This window comes from Micropterus dolomieu, linkage group LG17 (genome assembly GCF_021292245.1).
Source record: "Micropterus dolomieu isolate WLL.071019.BEF.003 ecotype Adirondacks linkage group LG17, ASM2129224v1, whole genome shotgun sequence".
Taxonomy (NCBI): Eukaryota; Metazoa; Chordata; class Actinopteri; order Centrarchiformes; family Centrarchidae; genus Micropterus; species Micropterus dolomieu.
Window position 1 is genome coordinate 32,409,697 of NC_060166.1, and position 15,948 is coordinate 32,425,644.

Below are 15,948 nucleotides of genomic sequence, written 5' to 3' on the forward strand. Positions count from 1 at the left end.
CTTCACAACAACTCCGTGGCTGTTCTTGAATGGCCCAGCCAGAGCCCTGACTTAAACCCAATTGAGCATCTCTGGAGAGACCTGAAAATGGCTGTCCACCAACGTTTACCATCCAACCTGACAGAACTGGAGAGGATCTGCAAGGAGGAATGGCAGAGGATACCCAAATCCAGATGTGAAAAACTTGTTGCATCTTTCCCAAAACGACTCATGGCTGTATTAGATCAAAAGGGTGCTTCTACTAAATACTGAGCAAAGGGTCTGAATACTTATGACCATGTGATATTTCAGTTTTTCTTTTTTAATAAATTTGCAAAAATTTCTACATTTCTGTTTTTTTCTATCAAGATGGGGTGCTGAGTGTACATTACTGAGAAATAAAATGAACTTTTTTGATTTTTGGAAAATGGCTGCAATGAAACAAAGAGTGAAAAATTTAAAGGGGTCTGAATACTTTCCGTACCCACTGTAAGTGCATCTAGCGCTAGCATTTATTAAAAAAAACAAAAAACAAACATTCAACATCCTTTCACACATGTGAGGAAGAATCATGACTTATTTGACGAACATGTCATCAATCATTTAATTAGAGTTTTAGGTTGTGCAGTACACAATGTATAATAATTTTTGTTTTATTGGATACTGTTGACAGGAAAAAAATAGCATAGATACAAGTAGACAAACAACAAGTCTAAGATCTTGTGCCAAGGGCTCTGTGATGCTGTAGCACAACAGTTTTACACTAAATGCTTAAATCAGCATGCACATCAAAATGCTTGCAATGAAAATGCTAACATGCTAATAATTAGCATGTGTAATGTTTATAAACCATTATAGCTAAGTGAGTTAGCATGCTAAAATTACAACTAAGGATGATTGGAATTTCATTAGTTTTGGTGCTATTCGGTTGCAGACAATGTATTGGACAAATTAATATTTTGACATGATAATGGAACTAGATAAAAGGTTAGGTTTCATTATTCAATCCAATAGTTGTTGAGACAAAACCACTCATGGTGGTGCTAGAGGTAAAGTAAGGGAATCAAGTCAGTGGGATGCATTCACTGGGAACCATGAATGTCTGTACAAACTTTCAGGACAATCCATCCATTAGTTGTCTAGATATTTCAATCTGGAACGAAAGTTGTGGATCAACCAACCAACAGACCATTACCTTTCCTCCCAAGATGAGTTTTCATTGTTTGTTATTTTATAGTCAAATTTTAAAAAAGCCTAAAATCAATAATATTGTCATATTATTGTCAACTAAATTATCAATGTATCATCAACACGTAGACACCTCCATATTGACCCAGTATTTCCCTTGTGAAGACATTAATGAAGGATGGCAGATGTAACTAACAGTGAAATTTCTCTCTGCAACTTGCTGACCTCTGACTGACACAAGCTCCTCACCTCCGTTGACCCTGCTTATTGACCTCTGTAAAGAAATTCATCCATATTTACTGTCAGTGTATATGTGAAGCATATGTGAAAGCCTTTTCAAGCATGTGTGAAAGGACACATTCCACTTTTCTGCCGTAATATGGCCATTATACTAAACACTGTGACATAGCTGAATATTCTGGCAGAATAAATAACACTAAATTCATGGTAACTTGTATCATTTAAGCCACCCACTGATTCCCCCTGATGTCTCCATTCATGTCAGTCTCTATTGGCTACAAAGGAACTGAGACAACATCAAGGCTCTGACACAGCTCATGCAAGCCTGCAATTTAAAATAAAATTTAACAAGACATCGTAAGCTATAAATACAGCAGAGATCAACATTAACTTAGCGGTGTCACAGATTTGAAACAGAATAGATTATCAGTTCAAAACACCTGTCCTTTGCCTAATGAGCTGCAAATAAAAAAAAGTTGACAGTTGCACTGGTCTTGATGAAAGTCATTGTCTGAACAGCAAAAAGCAGACGAAGGTGTGTGAGAGTACGCAGCTTTTTTATTCAAGGTATTGATTTAAGTTAACTGTATATACTTGGAAGCTTCCTGTGGTATTCCTAGTGTACTTATCTTCTTTTTGACAAAGTCAGCGACTATCATCTCACAGTCCGCTAGCTGTCCGCTCTGTATGTGCGGTGAATTAAAATCCAGTGTTTGTACACAGCCCTGGCTCTGTAAATGGGAAACAAACAAAGTGGCCACACAACACTATTCTAGCCATTCCAGGCATGATTTGCATGTCAGTTAACGTTAAATGTCTTGCCCACAGACATTCATCTTTCCAGTTTGCGAAGACATGCTGTTGTTGTGATGTTAGCTATAGTAGTGGGAGAGGTTTGAGTATCGCAGAATAACACAACTTAGCTTATTTTAGTTATATTACTTGCTGTGTCATTGTTCGCTCTATATCATGATATTGGATTTCTCCAGAACCGCAGATCCCATTGTAAAGTGTTGCAGTGTGTGTTGGTCATCCAGTTTTCCGCTCCACTAACGTTAGTCTGTTGGAGATGGGGTACAAAGTATTCACAAAATATCCCACCATTGTCTTGCAATGCTCATTATTAAGTTATTAAATCTAAAATGCACTGCTGTGTGTCCTTGATGTTGCTTTTTGGGATGGAAACAAATGTGCTGGTGCTCCATTCCTCATCATCAAGCAGTTGTAAAAGGAAGGAGATGGAGGGGAAATTCTGAAAGGCAGAAATGTCAGCACTTAAAGCAATCGTTGAGTCATTGGCATTGATCAGCATCCCTACCAAACATTGCAGACCGTTGCAGGTCTATTATGGCAATTTTTTTGTGCATCAGAGAGTTAAAATCTCAGTTAATGCACTTTTAATAAACCCTGTGACACAAACATGGCCAAATTCAGAACTGACAGACCACAGTGTTAGGCCAAACCAAAATGCCTAATTGTGAGTTCCATAGAAAGTCAGCAACACTGAATTGTCTCAAAATGTACGACTGGATGAATGCATTTTTAAAAGCCATTTCAAAAAGCTGTCCCCACAACAACTCATTTTGAGGCAGCAGTCTGTGGGCACATCCGCTGTGTTGGCCAGACAAATGTGGTCCTGAGAGAGTTCTGTTTTTTCTCCTCCTTCCTCCTCTTTTGTCAGTGTTATCAGTGATGTTGGACAAATTGTTTCATCTTTTCTATCCTTAAAGAAGATACTGCTGTGTATCAGTGTATTCCAGACACCAAGTTGTTAGACTTTTTTCCTCAATAATATGCTTGTTAAGTGTATCTTCTCTCTTGTTTTCCTCCCCTCACTCTCTTTTTTCCCCACGGTGGCTTGTAAGCACACAACACAATGCTGTGAATGGATGCTCAATGTTCCAAGTTAATGTACTTAATTAGAGGTTCAGTTTTGCATGTCTGGCTTAATTTAACGGGCAGGAAAGCCTTGGGACAATTTTTCTGACATTTCAAGAATGGCAGGCCGGCATAGGAGGCTTACATTTATGTGAAGCCATGGAGAGACAGAGAGAAGGGGTTTGGGAGAGGCCATGGCTTACTCTGCCTGTTAATGATGGCATAGGGCCTTAGGAGACAGCATGCAGATGGACCCAGGGAGCACACAGCTGGAGTGGGGTGGAGGCATTGTAAGATAACGGGCAGTCATGAGGGGGGTCACATCTCTCTCATATGTGACAGCAGCAGCCACATATACAGTGCTTCCTTTTGGTTTTCTATTTCCACTGAGCATGCAACTTTTTTCCCTCTTTTCACAAATGCACTACAAGATGGACACATACTATAAGAAATGCCATTTATCATACTGCATGTACTACACACATATACACAGGTAAAAGATAAGGCTTTTTAAATATTAGATGAATTGACTCTGTGTTTCTTATTGGGCACATTTGGCACTGTAAGTTATGCAGCGTTAAAATATCACTGTAGTAGCAGTTGATCTTCCTGCCTCACTGAAAGCAGGTTTGAACTAAAGTAAACAACAGGGATATTTGTGAATGCCCACGGTCTTTTGAAGTGTTGGAAAGCTTTACAGAACCTTTCTGATTAATGAGAAAACAATGTGTTTCCTCTTTCTTGCAGTATTGGGATTAATCAATTAATTGTAAAATGTTGATCCTGAAAAACATACTAGTTTTTTTAACTGATATAACAGCAGCTGACATGTCAGCCCAGGTATTACTGTATACAGTCCATGCCGCTGGGGATATGTCATTATTAATACAAATGAACCAGACTCATTGTAGCTGTGAAAAATTTGCAATAAATCACTGTAGTGACCACGAGGCAAGAAGATTGGACTGGAAAGGGAAAAATAATGGTTGCAGTCAATACAGAAAAAGGTCATGTTAACAAATTGACAAACCTTACTGGATAAAGACAAGAAGAGTTACTTAATGGCTTACACATGGCGCTGACTTACAAAGGAGAACCTGCTCATTATTTCCAGTGAAGGCAAAAGGTTATTATATGTCCTCCAGACTGACCAACCCCTCTACCAATTTCCTGTGATGTATTATATTTTTTAAGGAGATACCATCCCATGTTTATTTTAGAATCTCAATTACTGTTTTTTTTACCTGTGCCTTTCTTCCAGGCTGTATTACTTATGTGTTTTGTATATTATTATGGGATGTTCAATATAATGTTGAAAAAAATTTTTTTTAATTATATTTTCTATGTCTCATTGCTGCAGTTTGTGGAGTTGAAATGAACCCTGTAAAACACCTTTTTTTTTTTTATCATTATATTGAAGAAGGATACCTGACACCCTGTTCTAGATGCTGCACATATCCAAGGCACCTTCAGCTGGCGGTCTATTTAACCTATTAAACAGACCGCCAGCTGAAGGTGCCTGTCAGTACTCGGCCTTCTGGTTCGCTCCGTGCTGCCGTGCTTGTTTGCTAAACTCTGCTGAAACCTTTATAAGTTACAGTAGCTCCTGTTGCTGCTCATGAAGCTTCCCGTAAACAAGCCGGGTACCTACATTCCCATAATGGAGTTATGTAAACTGAGGTTCAGGAACAGGACCATGCCTCTCTCACTTATTCTACCACCTGCGCTTCATTCAATTCCTCCAATCAACCACCCGTACTTCACTCATTCCATCCACCTGTGCCTTCCAAATCCAGTCACATGCACTCACGTATATAAGCTGTCTAACCCGTTTTCTCTCCCATTTACCGTCAGTTCAGACTCAGACACACACTAAAGTGCTTGCTTACCTTAAACACAGATCACGAACCGATTCTCAGCACCTCCAACCGGGATCAGGGCACTTGGGGCACCCAGGGCTGTAGTGCCAACTCCGGACCCCGTGTATAGACATTCTCCACGTGCCCCCCGCTCCTCCAGCCGTCATGCCAGTATCTCCGTTTTCCACTCTCACATAACGGCCCTGCATAGTTAACACCAGAACCTGCCACCCCTATGACCCCATCCTTAGTCCCATATTCCAAGCACCATGCAACCCACCAACATGACACCAACCTCAGCCTTCTTGCCGGCCAACGCTCGTTTGGCCAGTCTGTCATTGCCTATACACACGTTCTTTGAGCATTCTTAGGATGGTCTACTTCACTCAGTCTTCAAACATTATTTCTCTCCATGCAACCACGTTCCAATAACATAAAGCTTCCAAAACACTGGAATATTGAAAAAAAAAAAAACAGTCAATATCCTCACAACCAAAAGCTCTCCCATGCTTACAGGCCACAGCTTGAGAACAGAACACCCTACAAGGATTTTAGTGGGCTCTTTCTATTCACATCGAAGAGATGAATCGATTGATATGCCGCATGTCTGCGTAGCTACGAGTCGCCAAAGCAAACTGTTCTCTACTTCAATCAGCCGACCTCACCAAGATGGGGGCCCACCAGATGTTCCCCGTTGACACAAAGGACCGCCGTTTTTGGACGGAAAACAGCTAGAACACCGAATATCGATTACCTGCCCGGTATTGGGCAGGTCCAGTACCAAGAGGTTAATCCACTCCCTTTCAAGCCTCCTTCCCAAGCTCACATTTCTCCGTACATCCCAAACTATCTCCCTTGTCGCACTGTTATACCAAGCACCTATTTCTCTCTCTCTCTCCATTGGACACCTAAACATCCACATCCGCATCATCCCACAAGGCCGATCCACTCTTTCCCACTTACCGCTACTATCCGCTGCAGCGCAGTCTGTCCACAATCACATGGTACCCATCCTGGCACACACAAACAACCACACACTACATCACCAGACCGCCGGTCAGGCAGAGCCGTCTCACACTCCTGGTCGCCATCTATGCCTATCCCATAATTCAAGATTCTTCGGACCCGTACTCCGGTCACTCATTCCGAATTCTCATCCGTCTCTCTTCCCATGCCTACCATAGTTACATCTGCAACAACCATACAGACGTATGTTCAATCCATCATTCTTTTGGGGATTCATAAGACCAAGGTGCTTATCGAGACAAGCCCCCACCCTGAATCTCGACCGCTCGGGTTCCTAGCCGCTCCGGCCACCAAACCCTAAACAACCTCCCTGACCCCTTCATCCCTCTTCTCGACCCCTTCATCCCTCCATCCTCGACCCCTTCATCCCTCTTCTCCCGACCCCTTCATCCTCGACCCCTTCATCCTTCAATCCTTGACCCCTTCTCCCCTCGAACCCGTTCATCTTTCTCCCCTCGACCCCGTTCATACCTCTTCTCTCGACCCCTGTTCATCCCCCTCCACTCTCGACCCCTCCTTTTGTAACTATTCATCATAATAAACCACTATAAAATCTAACATTGGCGTGGTCTTTGTTAGTGAAAGTTAGCTTTGGGGAGGATTTGTGGAGGAACTAATGTTAATCAAGATTAAACCTTCTGCCACTCCTTTCAGCTTTTTCTGCTGTGAAGTTTAACATTGCTGGTGTTTGGACCACCTCACTACACCCTGAAGTTTTGCTTTCTGCTGGGATACAGACGATCCTTACTTCATTTCAACAAGGTAGGTTTGCTGCCTGTGCTAATATACATATTGTGAGTTCATGCCTTGGCTGTGTTGGTGCTCTTATGCTGTTTGGAGAATGTCTTGTCGGCAGAATGTTTCTACCTCTTGCTAGCTAAGTTAGGCTACCTGTTTTCAGTGTTTGCATTGCAAAGTACTTTCTCGTAGTGGCGGGGCTTTTGCAGTACAGTGCTTTCATGCTGTTTGTTTGTGTAGTGGTGAAATATGAATAGTCATGTTTGTATAATGATGTTATGGGTTGCTGCGTTTGTTTTGTTTTTATCAGGTGTATTGTATGTAGGTCGTTGAGTTTAACATTTCTGTTGTCTTGCACAAAGCCATTTCTTCTCTGCAATATGTGGCTTTCTCAAAAATTCAACCTGGCTTTTGTCACAAACAGAATTGGGAACCACAACCAGATTTTCTACTCACTCTTCAGCCACATTACAGCAACATTTCAACTCAAAGCACTTGGTTTATATGACGGCTTGCTTTTTTTATTCTTCACGTCATAATTCTAATGCTGTGTTCCAGGCAACTGGGAACTAGAAAATTCCGACCTCCAACTAGAAAAAGTACTGTGGAATGCCACTTGAAGTCCGATATCCTACAAAAAATTATGTTCCCCATCTTCACCAGTAGCAGCTGAATGACATCACACAACAATGGCAGCTGCCATGGAAGCACACATTGTATATGGTAAACCATAAAGTACAAGGCAACATAAAGTATATTTCCATGTATTTCAGTTAAAATAATCCATGCTATCATATAGTAAAACCTGTTCTGCATATAAACTGATAATAAATATGTTGCAAATGTTATTAGGTAGCTGATTACAGGACAGAATATCTGAAGGTCATCTTCTCTACGCAATAGTTATTCAGTAAAATGTTAAAAACGCCAAAACACTTGAATACATTACAAAGTATAATCTACAACATTTACTGACTTTTGAGGATTACCACTTCAGTCACTTGTTTTTATTAAAACGGCAATTTTAATTAACACCAAGGGCACTGCTGAGGGTACAACTGGGTGTACACTTGACAAAGAGATTGTGACGGTCCGTCATGTTTTTCGTTCACTTTCACAATCATGGACCAGCATTTACCTGGAATGCTTTCAGGTTAGAAGTCGGATATTTCAACTTTCTCAATTTCCCAGTTCCGAACAATCTGGAACGCGGCATTAACTCAGCAACACTCATTGCCAATCGTAAAATATACTGCTTTTTAAAGAAGACATTCTCTGCTATACGTCATTAATTCTGCTCATGCCATGTGTAATCATGTGCTGCATAGCTGACATGTCTTACCCTGCTGCTGGATAGCAGGTGCATTGCTGGGTTTAGATATATCTCAATTCACTGGATAGTAAATGTTCTGTAATGGTCAGAGGTGCTTTACTGAGTCATATGGCTTAGTAGATGCTGCTTAATAGTTGGCATCCTGTGCTGTAGTCTGATTATGGGAGTTTAGTTTATGACCATCCCTCTTCAGTCGCTGCTGTGCTGAGCTTTGTGTACACGTTTGCTGAGAGTGATAGTTTCAGAACCCAGATGTTATTTATCAACTCTACCATACTCTGTATTCACATAATCTATTAACTGATAGGGGTGGAGGAAAAAATAGATACAGCATAGTATCATGATATTTGCCATGGCAATACTGTATCGATACACGGATGCCAAGTATCGATATTTTATTATAGAAATTGCAGATGGGAGTGTTAACTTTTTGGTACTACAATAATAACATCTATTGCTTTTTTAGTCCACTAGAAAACTTAACAGGACCATATAGAGGACTGAAAAAGTGGTATGAACAAACAGAGAAATGTATCTTTTTAGATAAACAGTTGTTGACAAAGTTTGACTTTAGGGACCTAATTGGAAGTTGGAAAAACGTAATAAATTGCAATATATCGCAATAAAATCGAATTGCAACATAAATATCGTGATAATATCGTATCATCTCTCTCTGGTGATTCCCACCCCTATTAACTGAAATGTACTAACTGAAATGGGTGAGACATGATGGATTGCTATTAATAGGACTATTTTTTGTCTTTTGAGCTAAAAACTGTGACATTTTAACTTCTTATTGCTACCTTGGTGACTTTACCTTGGCTTCATGGTGGTGTGTGTCAAAACAAGTCTATAATTGTAGAAGACAGAGCTGACAGAAATAAAGCACTGAGTGGAGGATTTCCAGCCCATGTTTAATATTGGCTCTGGTTACATTTGCCATGTGAACGCATGTGAATTTTATAATCACATTATGACACACTGGACGCACAGGAATCTGATTTTACTCACATTGCTATTTGGATGGTTTAAATCAATTTTGGCAACCGTTGTGACAGACACACAATGCACATACCAAAATACTTAAAAGGATGTTTAATGTGTGAAGCTGTCACAACAATATGATCTTGACATGATTGACAGTAGCCATTGCTTTGACAAAGAGATCAGCATCCTGAATTGTCCAGTGCCCATATAACCATAAATTACAATTGTTAATTTGTTAATCTTAAGAGCAGTTTTAAAATGAATTGTAAATTCTGACACATTCTCCGATGGTGTGAATGACTAGACTTCCAGTCTTCAGTGTGATGTCTCACTAGTATGATGACTTATTTAAATGTTAAATCTTTTTTTGTAGCTCCCATGAAACTTTTGGTAATGTGTCCTCTGGAATCTGAAAAAGGAGAGTGTTTACTCTGTATCCCTGCTACACAGCGGTATTTGAACAACAAGGTCAATCCTCATTTACATTTTGTCTCACACTAAGTAGTTCATTAATATTGTTACCATGTCACCCAAACCAAATCTAGTAAGTGTGGGTGTTGCACTGCATTTCTTATTTACTGTGTAATATCTGATCCATTTTTAAGTGCATTTTTAATCCAAAATTGTCAAGCAGTGGGGTTTATTATGATTTTTAGATGTTCTAAGTCACAACTTGCATCCTAGTTAAAGACAGCTACTATGCACTTATTACATGCACCTTCATTTTAATTACTTTGGTTTTATGGTGCCAAAACCATCAAATAGGTTGTTATTACAGGAGTGAAATGAGGAGAGATTAATCTTTCAATGTTCCAGCCCACTCTGGGTTTTCACCTATGTTATATTTTAGCAATGGGGCACAGACAGATCCCAAATAAATATTTTACACCTATAAATAATTCTATTTATTTCTTCTGCCTGTGAGGAGCTGGTACTACCTGCTTTGCAAGCTCTGCAGCCCTCTGTCACGCATCCTGAATAGTATGTGCGACACCTCGGATTGCATCTCCAGTTTAGAGCGCAAAGTCAACAATGAAAAACAGACAGCTTATTCTGCAGTAAAACAATGGAATAGGCTATATATTGATCTGAGAGTGTTTTCTGTTGTTTATTTTGTTTCATTTTCCATAATGTGCCATAATTATAGTAGTTTATTAGTATGACCAGTAATTTAAATGTGAAAAATTCCTGAATTAATTTGGCATGGTAATGAATTATTGAGGAATACAGGACAAGGTTTACTTTTAGGGCTTTCTTTGATATTCTGTTCATCAGTTAGACTTTTGTTTTCTCCTGCAGTATGTTTAAGATTTTCACGTGGGCAATGTGGGCAATGTTTTTGGTGTGCCTCAGGGAGCCACTTTAGTCCCACTCTCTCTTTGTGGTTGTTGATACACATGAGGCAGTTTGTAAAGATTAAGACCATTATTCACTTGTGTTGTGGTGCACAGAGTGTGTTCCATTTACTGTATCTTACCCCTAGCTAGAGCATAGTAAAATGGTGTACTTACTTTTCTCATAAGAGATGAAAGAAATTGAATTTGAATTTTATTTGTTTAAAATCAAGTGTATGAAAGGAAAGTCAAAATGAGAAATTCTTTGCTCAGCCAGAAATTATACTTAGTGTCTCTCTATAACAATGACGACAATGTTGATTGACCAAAATTAATAGTAACAATTATGACAATAATGACAGTAACAATTATTATAATAATTACAACAAAAATAATGGCCACAATAATAACGACAACAACAATAATTGCAACGACAATCACAGTGTCCGTAAAGAGCAATAGAACTGCGAGTGTAGAGAGAGAGGGCAGCTTTTACTTTGGTAGTGAGACTGCTGATTAGCCGAGGGACGTGAGGTGGAGGCCAAGGAAGAGCAGACATCGGGCACCGCCTTCCCCTAATTTGCCTCACCTGAGAGGGGGCGAGAGAAAGGAAGCTCCTCCCAGCGGGGGCGCCTCTCATGATAAGATGAGTTTATATCTGCTTCAGTGTTGAATGTATTACAGGAGCTCAATTCTTTAGGGAAAATGTAAGATGCGGGTGATGCCCTTTATTAACAATGAAACTCTTAGCATGTCACCTGCCTGGAGGTTCTTGCCCCTCCCAAACTCGCGTGTCGGCGGGGGAGGAGGCTGAGGGCCTGGGGTGGCTGGCAGCCACAGGTGGGCAGTTATGGGGACGCCTCCTGGTGGCGACGCTGAAGCTGCTGCTGTCGAGGTGGAGGCTGCTGGAAGCTTAGGTAGGAACCCCACTGCTTATGCTTTATTTGCCTTTGATCATCATCTGGAAGTCCAGGTTGAAGAGAGAGTTGGTGGAGATCGGCATGTTCAGAAGTTGCCACTGCTTTTACTCTTTCTGGAGTTGTCCAGCCAGAGGTTCCTGTGTGGGGCACCTGAGTGGCACAAATGGAGCGGCCTGATACATCCGGAGGGCAGGTCATCGAGTGTGTAGTGGTACATTAGCAGCTCCTTTTCGAAAAGTATGGTCGGGTCCTCGTATTCGTTCCAGTGCTTGGAGCATTGCTGAGCCTCCTCCAATGGCACAGGCTGGCTTGAAGGGAGTGAACTAACTCAGTGAACTAACACCGTTTTTTTCGTGCTCCTCCTGGGGGAGCAAGATGCAGGCAGGACAGGAATTGGCCTCGCCAGCAGTGAAAAGCAGATGGCACAAAACATGCTGGTGGTCAGACATTACTTGATCACACTGGATGGTGTCTGGGGATTGCAAGTGTAGAGCTGTTCTGTAAGGTGGCTGAGTGAAAAAGGGAGCTGAACAGTGGGTGTGCTGATGCTTTATAGTCTTGTGAGTTGTTGTTATCTCCTGATTGGGCTGTTAGTGCAAAGATCTGTTTCAGGGTGCTGAGGCGGAGCCTCGATGGGGTAAAGCAATAGTGAAGCCTATTCGTGTGCCACGCTCAAAATGGAATGACAGCAAAAGAGTGATGGCAAATATAATTTGTGTTCAAAATATAATCCCTACGCAAGGAATGAAAACAACAACAAAAAAAAAGATGTCACATGAAAGCAGATCTGTTATAATGAACTGATCAAGTCAGCAGCAGGCAGGTTACTCTGGGGTCTAGGAGCCCTGATGTCAAAGGTACTATCACACCTAATTTTTAATCCACAATTTGAAATAGTCAATAGAATCCTGCCCAAGAACATCAGAGACCTGATAGACCGCACCTTCAAAATAATCAAAAAAATCCATTCTCAACATGTTTTTTCATCATTTTTCTTTTAATTCTGCAGATACCGGAGTATAAAATAATCCAACTGAGATCCATCATATTTTGAAACTTGTGGCTGAACATCATACAAGATATTCCATTGAGATTTTTTACAAGACTTCACAAGACAAGTTCTGAGAAGTCTGACTGTACACACATGATCATGCACTTCTATTTTAATCATAAATCTTGAACACAATACACTTACACTGTGTGATACTAAACTAGTTCAGAAAATAGGACACATTTCAGTTGTTTTCTAGTATATTATGTGAAAACATAAAAGCAATTTTCAAATAATTTCCTTAAAGCCCTTTTGTGAATATAATATCATATAATATATTGAATTTCACGTCTACATTGTTAAAGAGAAAATATCTATGTGTATTGAGCCTTGTAAAATTATATAATTCAATGTCTCTCTGCAACAGAACTACTCTGCGACAATGTTTTGTAGTATGTAAGACACTGTTGTTGTAAACCTCACAGAGCAGGCTGCCATCTCTCCTATTCTGTCCTCAGAGATGTGTCATGGGAAAAGACAGTACAGCCCTCCTGTTTTTATTTTAGCTTTGATTTCAGTTCGACTCGAGGTTCTTCATGTGCAGAATTCCTTGGCCTATAGGGCATCTGAGAGATGAAAGAGAATATAGCTTTGTAATGTGTCTGAAGTGGATTACAAAATATACTGGAAAGTAATCTGAATGAAGAAGGTTAATCTGCAACTGAGCAGATGATATCTTGCTTATCATTCCTCTAATCAGACAGCTTTCTGTAGATATAGGAAGGGATCCAAGTGATGTCATTGTCACCATCACTTAAAAAATGGATCACACATTTACAGATAGCACTGTTAATAGCACCAACCCTCAAATTGCAAGTTAAGTATTAAAGCTGCAACTGTCTTTTTATTTCTCACTAACTGATGTTCAGAAATAAGTCTGTGTCTGAGAAAACAGGAATGAAATGCCAGTATATACCCCTCCATAAACAACTACTATTGTCTAGCTAATTACAGTAGTTTTGCTACAACCTTCAGAACTAAACATATATATTTAACTTTCATTGCCTTCAGCAGGCAGTGATAAGCTGTACTGAAATAGATGGCCTACACCTACAGACAGTAAATGCTCCTTGTCATCACTTGTGGCTCTGTTTAATGCAGTAGATGGCGGATGTAGCAGACCTCGGCTACGTAAAATTTTAATACAGTTATGGAAATTAATATTTCCGGGAATATTAATTTATACCTCGAAATTAGGAGCACCACCTAAAGATTTGCTTGTCCGCCCAAGGCTTTAGGTCCTTGAGTATAGCCTGAGAATTATACGAAGTTCGGTTAATTCATTAGTTGTTATTCTGAAATCGTAAGGTCAATCAGTCAGTCTCAGATCTGAGCGTAAGTTCTATGTATAGGGACTCTAGATTCTGAATAACACACACACATACATCGCTGTGCTCAAGGTGAATTTATTAACTAACAAAAGAGGGTACAATTGTGGGTAGATGTGGTGATATTACAGGGATAACAGTTAATGACAACAAGGAGGTACTAACACAGGGTAGCCTATGTAAGGTTCGATTGAATTTCAGTTTATATTGTAGAGGGAGAGAATTCTACGAGTATGAGGGAACAAATGACCGAAATTGGGTTGCAGATTTAGTTTGACTAATCTAAGGGTTATTAACTGTGGATGGAGCCCATAGAACACCAACGAGTCACAGAGTGTTGTTTGTTTTGGCCTACCGTTGCCGCAGGTCCCGTGGTGAGGCTCGACTGCCGGTTGGCTCGGGAAATCGGTTCTGGCCCGACCCCAGTGGCGTTTTCGAGATGGATTGAAACCGGTGGATTGGGTCCGGAGTCCTCTTGTGGGAAGCACTTGCAGCAACAAGGCTTTTGCTCTGATCTCAGTTCGTTTGGTGTCGCTATAGGGCCCACTCAGGGTTCTGTCGTCAGAGCCGTGGTTTCATTTATTCAAGGCCATAAATGAAGGCTTCTGAGTTTCTGGTCCAAAGTTGCTCACAACGGTCGGATGAGGTTGCAACAACAAAATCAAATAAACGCACACATTCACCGTAGGTTCGCGAGGCCTCGGGAATATAGGCTATTTAATGTTGCTAAGGTTAAACAGGCAGCTCCAAACCGAATTAAAAAAATCAAATCTCCCGCTAAGAAGTTTGAGATTCAGGGTCGTAGCTTTCTTTTAAGTACGAAACGAAAATCGGAATTTCAAAAGTAAAGGAAGTTAAGAGAACGTATATGTTTAGTTTCAAGAAAGTTTAAAAAAAAAGAGTTTTCTTTGAAGAGGAAGAAGAAGCTGGAACAAAAGACAGCAGGGCCTTTTTATTGATCCCGCTAGGTAGTGACGTCAATGTTGGGGATGGTCTCCCAACATTGCTAAGGTGTTAACTTTTTGGGATAAAGAAATATACATTGCGCGTATTTCCCTTTGATCTCTCTCTCCACAATATCGACATTTGGAAAAATACTTAGTTCTAAACATTCGGATAAAGACAGTTAAAACAAGGCTAAACACTATGGAAAAAGGTTATAATGGTTATATAAAACGTAACAACGCTTGATTACCTGTCCTCAGTATACTTGCTGGTTACTGGTTTTAACTCATGAGACAATTTAGATGTAAGCATGACAGTAAAATTTTGTTTATGCAATTACATGGTGATAGTTAGGCCTACTTAGCAATTCTGTCAGTGTAAACCGAGTTTTAAACACTTGCGTGTTATACCTTTCTTGTCCGCTTGGTGGCGCTCGGGTCACACAAGAAAAGAGTAGACATTCCACTTTAACTGAGAGGCTGGTGATGCCTATGAGCGTTTCCATGGATAATTTAGTAAGAAATTGTATATGAAACATTTAACTAAAGCATTAGTTAGCATTGAATAGACAGTGATTACTAGGGAGTAACAGGAATGACTTAAGACAACACAGAAAGAGGTTAGAAAACTAGTTCAAGATTGCTTTCTTATGGGTCTGCTAGTCTTCAAACATCACTAAAGGATAACAACAGGGTTATTACTTACTAAACTCAGAGGCAAACACCGCTGCTCACTTAGCAAGGTTATTATTTAAACAGAATAAACACAGTTATAATGGAACTTGCTTGGTTCGCGGAAACAGGGGTTTTTATGGTCTCTCTTTTCTGCATTCCTGGCTTTTCGCACAGGTTATCAGAGAATGAAATGGTGGTTTATGGCTCAGCCGTTCTGTGGAGAGAAAAGAGTCAGGTTGAGGCTGGAGGTGACCTGCTGGAGGGAGAAGGGGTCAGATCGCCCCTTTTCCTGTCCTGTGGACTGTCTTTAGTGACACCTTTATGGCTAGAAAGGTTCACTAAGGCTCTTTGAATACACAATCCTTAAGCGATTCATTGTCTGATTGAGTCTCTTTCGGTCCTTACCAACACCAGGCGATGTCTCTGGGTTTTACATGTGAAAAGGTCAACTCTCGGGGAGGGAAACTT

General features: G+C 40.4%; 1 long non-coding RNA gene across 1 annotated transcript in view; it reads right to left on the reverse strand.

Moving 5' to 3' along the window:
* Positions 1–15,948, reverse strand: part of LOC123986327 — a 38,932-nt gene that overhangs the window by 2,625 nt on the left and 20,359 nt on the right. The window lies entirely within an intron of this gene.